This window comes from Heliangelus exortis, chromosome 1 (genome assembly GCF_036169615.1).
Source record: "Heliangelus exortis chromosome 1, bHelExo1.hap1, whole genome shotgun sequence".
Lineage (NCBI taxonomy): Eukaryota > Metazoa > Chordata > Aves > Apodiformes > Trochilidae > Heliangelus > Heliangelus exortis.
In genome coordinates, this window is record NC_092422.1 from 1,955,355 (window position 1) to 1,962,105 (window position 6,751).

The following is a 6,751-nucleotide window of genomic DNA, read 5'->3' on the forward strand; positions in this document are numbered from 1 at the left end:
ATAGACACAGGACTCAGACTCCTTGGTCACAACCACTGACAGTCAGGCACAAAGAAAGGTTGAGCTCTGCTGCTGGGGCTGGATGAGCATCCTCAGGGTGTGGATTCAGAGCTTGGTGCTGGGTTCTGGTGGAGCCAGGACTGGATCCACACCAAAACCCTTTTCCTCTTCACCCCTGCAGTGAAAAACCTCTTCTTGCCAACTGTGCCCTGAGCTGCATCCCCAGCAGCTTGGCCAGAAGGTTGAGGGAGGGGATTCTCCCCCTCTGCTCCTCTCTGGTGGAATCCCCCTGCAGTGTTGGGTCCAGTTCTGGGGTCCCCAACACCAGAAGGAGATGGAGATGTTGGAGTGAATCCACGGAGGCCATGAAGATGCTCAAAGGGTTGGAGCAGCTCTGGAGCCAGGGGGAGAGAGTTGGGGTTGTTCAGCTTGGAGAAGAGAAGACTCCAGGGAGACCTTGGAGCAGCTTCCAGTGCCTGAAGGGGCTCCAGGAAAGCTTGGGAGGGACTTTGGACAAGGGCCTGGAGGGATGGGATGAGGAGGAACAGTATAAACTGGAAAAAAGGGAGATTGAGATGAGATATTAGAAGAAATTCTTGAATTTGAGGGTGCTGAGCCCCTGTCCCAGGGTGCCCAAGGAAGCTGTGGCTGCCCCATCCCTGGCAGTGTCTCAGCCCAGGTTGGATGGGGCTTGGAGCAACCTGGGCTGTGGGAGGGGTCCCTGCCCATCCAGGGGTTGGAACTGGAGGAGCTGGAAGGTCCCTTCCAACCCAACCCAGTCTGGGATTCTAGAATTTGATGCAGGAGAAGGAGAAGGAGAAGGAGAAGGAGAAGGAGAAGGAGAAGGTGAAGGTGAAGGTGAAGGTGAAGGTGATGGTGAAGGTGAAAGTGAAGGTGAAGGTGAAGGTGAAGGTTCTGGGGAGCCCTTGGAGCATCTTCAAGTGCCTGAAGGTGATCCAGGAAAGCTGGGTAGGGACTTTGGACATGGGAATGGAGGGATGGGATGAGTTTTAAGCCGCCAAAGGGGAGATTTAGAAATTTTTATTAAGAAATTCTTGAATTTGAGGGTGCTGAGCCCCTGTCCCAGGGTGCCCAAGGAAGCTGTGGCTGCCCCATCCCTGGCAGTGTCTCAGCCCAGGTTGGATGGGGCTTGGAGCAACCTGGGCTGTGGGAGGGGTCCCTGCCCATGCAGGGGTTGGAACTGGAGGAGCTTTATGGCCTCTTCCATCCCAAACCATTCAGGGGTTCTATGATTCCACCCAGTGGGGCTTTTTTCCCCTATCAGCTCTTCCTCCATTTCATATTTACTTTTGTGACACCTTGCTTCAACACCAACCAGAAATCACCATCCACCTCTCTGTGGTTGTGCTGAACATGGGAAGCAACTCTACCACTCCATTTATTTCTGTATTAAATTTTCTGCAAGATCCTCCAGCACAGGAGGCTCCTTCTGAGCACCCAACCTTTACCTGCACTTTGTAAGAAACCTCTCCTGCCCATGCCCCTCCAGAAAAACTGAAGCCCTCCTGCCTAAAAAAACTATTTGCCCATCAGGCACTCCCAGAGATGGTTTAGTAGAAAGGGAGCAGCATTAAACCAACTTTGAGCCTGGCTGGGTCCTGTGATGGAGCCAGAGAGCAGAATCCATGCTTAACTCTGCTGGGGTGCAAGATTCATGCACTGGGAAAACAACAAACAGGCCCCAGGCTTGAATCTCTGGCTGATGGCTGGAATTTGAGGAAATCCTTTGAGTTTCTAATCTTAGGCTGCTTTTCCTGGGTAGTTTAGTCCTTTAAATAGAAAGGCTTAAATGGGATTGACTCCTCCAATCCTCCTGCTCTGGACTGGGCTGTAATCTTTAGTGGGCACAGCATCACCATCACCCTGCTTCTTCTGCAAAGGGAAGACAAAACTTGAGTGGGTTCCCTTTCTGCTTCTTTGTCCCATCCCACCCACTTTTGGAAGCAATTTTAGATACACCTGATGGGCAGGAGCAACCTCCAAGTGAACCTGGACAGGTGGAGGAAAGCTACAAATGAGTCCTGGGGGAAAAGCTTGAAGTCGAGCACAAGCCTTTATGAGACACCAGAGAATCCACACAGGCCATAGCCTGTCCTGGGTTTGACTCAGTTGTTTCATGTGCCCAGATCAGCCCTTGCTTTACAAATAATCCCAGGACATCTAAACCCACCCTGTGCTACTAAACCCCTGGTGGGAGGGGAATGCTCCAGGGATGCTGTTGAAAGGATGGTGATGCACATCTGGAGGCCTCACTCATTTTGGAGTTCCTAATTGGATTGTTAATTCAGAAGAGAATAATTAACAGAGTAATTTCATCAAGCATGAAAGCCAAAGGCAGAAAAGGGGCTTGAAATCATCCTGCTGAAGAAATCCCAGCAGGCCAGCTGGTGCTGGCAGCCCAATTTTGGGAACATGATGGTGCCCCTGGAGACCTGTGCCACGTCCAGGTCTGACTCCTAAGAGTGGCAGGGAAAGGACTTTGCTGTCTGTTGCTACATTTGTCCACACCTCTCCCAGTTTTCTCCCAGTTTTCTCCCAGTTTTCTCCCAGTTTTCTCTCAGTTTTCTTCCAGTTTTCTTCCTGGTTGAAGCCCACGTGAAGTAAGAAAGGAGGGAGTGGGTAACAAACATTAACCATTGATTAATGGTTGGTCTTGATGATCTTACAAGTAATTTCCAGCCAAAATGATTCCATAATTCCGTGGTTCCAAGAGCACATCATGGAGCAGAAGGATGATGGACCCATTGCTGCAGCTCCATGCCCAGCTGACTGCCAGACCCAAGGATAATGGAGCAGAAAAGTCAGATCTTGGGGTGTAAATGAACAAAACCCAGCTCTGGTTGTGGAGAAACTTGAGACTGGGTGTTTCTCAGTGAGAAACAACCCTGTTTCTCAGGGCTGGTCAAGAAGAAGTCATTAAGGATGGGGTGAAGGGCAATGTCCAGCCATGCTGCATCCCTATTTTTTGCTGCTGGTTCTGTCCATCCATGTGAGAAGTGTGGCACACACCTGGGTCACAACTGCACCAACCTCACCACAGAATCTTTTGGATGCTTTCTAAAGTTTTTGTTCTGGAAGGGAAGATCTTATTCATCTGCTCTGCCTCCCAAGAGGTCAGAGAACATCATTCCCCCCACCTTGCAATGGCACAAGGGAATGGGATTTTAGAAGGAACCTTTATTTATCTGTTTCAGGATGATCATCTCCAGGAGAGGAGTCCACCTCATCCATGGTGAGTGACTGAAGGTTTTTCTGTGATTTCCCAGTAGGATTTACAGTGGGTGGTCAGAGACTCAAGAGCTTGGCAGCCTTTTCAGTGGTGCTGTTGGCTGCAGAAGACACAAACCCTGACTTTACCCATCCCAGACTGGTTTGGGTTGGAAGGGATCTTGAAAATAATCCATTTCCAACCCCCTGGATGGGCAGGGACCCCTCCCACAGCCCAGGTTGCTCCAAGCCCCATCCAACCTGGGCTGAGACACTGCCAGGGATGGGGCAGCCACAGCTTCCTTGGGCAACCCTTTTCTGGCTAAGTTAGTCACAGAGTGAGATAGTCCTGGCTTTAAATTTTCACCTCCATTTCTGGGATATATTTTCAGGTCAAGAAGAGCTGGAAAAACCACCCCAAGAGGTTTTGGCCTCAGGGTCTCTGCTGGAACCTTTGCTGTGAAATGAATTTTCTGTGCTTGCTCAGAGCAGAGGTCAAGCAGGGAGTGTGGCCAGAAAAACAGAGTCGTGGTGGTTTTTTTTTTTTTTTCTTCACTTAACCCTGAAGTAAAAAAAAAAATTCTGAAGCTTGTTTTGGGGGATTAACGAGCCAAAAACATAATAAAAAATTCCACTTGATGGGAACCATCTGTGGCTGGGAGATGCTGGCTGCTCTCTTCTTTCCACCCAGCAGGCAGACGCTGTGATTTGGGGTGTGGTCCTCTCCTAAATATTATTCCTCTCATCCCATTGCTGCTGAGAGGAATCCCAACTATTTAAGGAGGCTTTTTCTCTCTGGATGGGCCCAGTATGAAAAAAGCAGGAGCAGCTCATTACACCTATTTAACATAATATTTACTTTCCTTTTTACACCACCCCTGCCTGGCACAGCTTGCTGGTGGCTTCTGCTCTCCTTAGAGTAACTACTGGAAGCCTCTTTGTTGTAACCTTTCTACCCCAGACATTACCTCATGGTCAAAACAAAGTTGTTGTGGTCTCTCCAACCTGCTAACCAGGAAGGAGAAAATCCACTCTGAGGAGAGGAGATGGCCTTGCTCTGAGTTTGCTGCTGAAAATGAGAGGATTCCCCCCAGTAAATGGTTTAGGAAAGATTTTTTTTTTTCACTGAGAGGGTTGTCAGGAATTGGAATGGCTCAGGAGTCACCATCCCTGGAGGGATTTAAAAGGCATTTGGAGCTGGTCCTTAAGGAGATGGTTTAGTAGTTAGATGATGGTGTTGGTCAAAGGTTGGATATTGGAGGTCTCATCCAACCTAAAACATTCAGCAAAGCCTTTGACACCGTCTCCCACAGGATTCTCCTGAAAAAGCTGTCAGCCCACAGCTTGGACAGGAGCACCCTGTTCTGGGTTAGGAACTGGCTGGAGGGCCGGGCCCAGAGGGTGGTGGTGAACGGGGCTGCATCCAGTTGGCGGCCGGTCACCAGTGGTGTCCCCCAGGGATCAGTGTTGGGCCCAGTTCTGTTTAATATCTTTATCGACGACTTAGACGAAGGGATTGAGTCCATCATCAGCAAGTTCGCAGATGACACCAAGCTGGGGGGAAGTGTAGACCAACTCGAAGGCAGGAGGGCTCTGCAGAGGGGACCTGGACAGACTGGAGAGTTGGGCTGATTCCAATGGGATGAGGTTCAACAAGGCCAAGTGCCGGGTCCTGCACTTTGGCCACAACAACCCCATGGGGAGCTCCAGGCTGGGCACAGAGTGGTTGGAGAGCAGCCAGACAGAGAGGGACCTGGGAGTCTGGATTGCCAGGAAGCTGAACAGGAGCCAGCAGTGCCCAGGTGGCCAAGAAGGCCAATGGCATCCTGGGCTGTATCAGGAACAGCGTCACCAGCAGGTCCAGGGAGGTGATTCTGCCCCTGTGCTCAGCGCTGGTGAGGCCACACCTCGAGTACTGTGTCCAGTTCTGGGCCCCTCAGTTTAAGAAGGATGTAGAGGTCCTGGAACAGGTCCAAAGGAGGGCAACCAGGCTGGTGAAGGGACTCGAGCACAGGCCCTATGAGGAGAGGCTGAGAGAGCTGGGGCTGTTCAGCCTGAAGAAGAGGAGGCTCAGGGGAGACCTCATTGCTGTCTACAACTACCTGAAAGGAGGCTGTAGCGAGGTGGGAGCTGGACTCTTTTCACAGACGACCTTCAACAAGACAAGAGGACACAGTCTTAAGTTGTGCCAGGGGAGGTTTAGGTTAGATATTAGAAAGAATTTCTTCACGGAGAGGGTGATCAGGCAATGGAATGGACTGCCCGGTGAGGTGGTAGATTCTCCGTCCCTGGAGACATTTAAAAAAAGACTGGATGTGGCACTGAGTGCCATGGTCTGGCAACTGCTCCGGTGGGTCAAGGGTTGGACTTGATGATCTCTGAGGTCCCTTCCAACCCGGCTAATTCTATGATTCTATGATTCTATGATTCTGGGATTCAGTCCCTCCATGGTGTAAAGGACCGTGGTGATTCCTGGGGAGTTTTTTTAACCCTATCTTTAGTTTGGGGTGTCTACCAGTGAGATGTAATTCCTTCTGGCCAGGAGGATTGGCAGTGGGAATTTAAAAAAGGATTTTTGCAGCATCAGAAATATCCAGAGAGCTTTCAAAGTAGGAAAAAACCCACAAAACTTCTGGATCAGGGGAAACTTGAGATGCAACCACCAGAAGACAGGGCAGGTCTGGTCTCAGGAGGAAAGGAGAGGCTGAACTCTCATGGTGCTGCTGGCAGGAGGAGGATTTCCAGCTGAGATGCCTCCTCCTGGGCTCAGCTCTTGGCAGGATGAGCAGGAAGCTGGAAATGAGAGGAGACCAACAGGTTCTTGGTGCTGCTGGAGCTGCAAGAACCTCTCAGACAGAAGAAGGGATCCACCTTCTGCTCAAGCGTGAGGCACCAAGCTGAGCTATCCAGGCATGAAATGGGCTAAAATGAGCACTTGAGGGGTTTTTTTAAATAAACCTGGTTCAAAGGGAGGATTTTGGAGTGGGCCAGTATCTTCAGAGTGGTTCCAGACCTTGCCTGGGAGATGGTTTGGGCTCCTTTGCACAAGAGATGGCAGGACAAGGAGGTCTTGCCTACAGTGCCCCTCTGCTTGCCCCCCTGAGGACACCATCCTGCAATGGCCAGGGGGATCCCAGAGTTATTTTAATCCACCAGGACTGACCAGGAGCTCCCATCTCCTCCTTGGAGCACCCTGGCTGGAGAGCAGGATGCTGCTCCCATCTCACTGCCTCCCACCCCACAAAGCACCCCAGGGACAGGGACAAGGGTGGATTTTGGAGCCTAGGGGGATGAAGGGAAAATGCCACTGTCAGGGTTTAACACTGGCCTGGCAATTAAACCAATTAACAGCTGCTCCCCATTAATCCCCCTCCCTGATAAAGGAAGGAGAGAGAATAAGGGAGAGAGACTGATGGGTTGGGAACTGAACTACACAGCTTGAATGAAACAGGAATGAGAAATAGGAAAAATGACTAAATCTATACAAATAGACAGGAAAAGGGATCCCACGTTCCTCCCCTCT

The 6,751-nt window shown here is 50.5% G+C and overlaps 1 long non-coding RNA gene across 1 annotated transcript in view; it reads left to right on the forward strand.

The window, feature by feature from the left end:
• The window catches only part of LOC139806273 (uncharacterized), a 45,563-nt gene that overhangs the window by 26,715 nt on the left and 12,097 nt on the right, over positions 1–6,751 (forward strand). The window contains exon 6 of the long non-coding RNA XR_011730217.1: positions 3,216–3,253. This is a non-coding gene — a long non-coding RNA (uncharacterized lncRNA). The remainder of the gene's footprint in view (positions 1–3,215; positions 3,254–6,751) is intronic.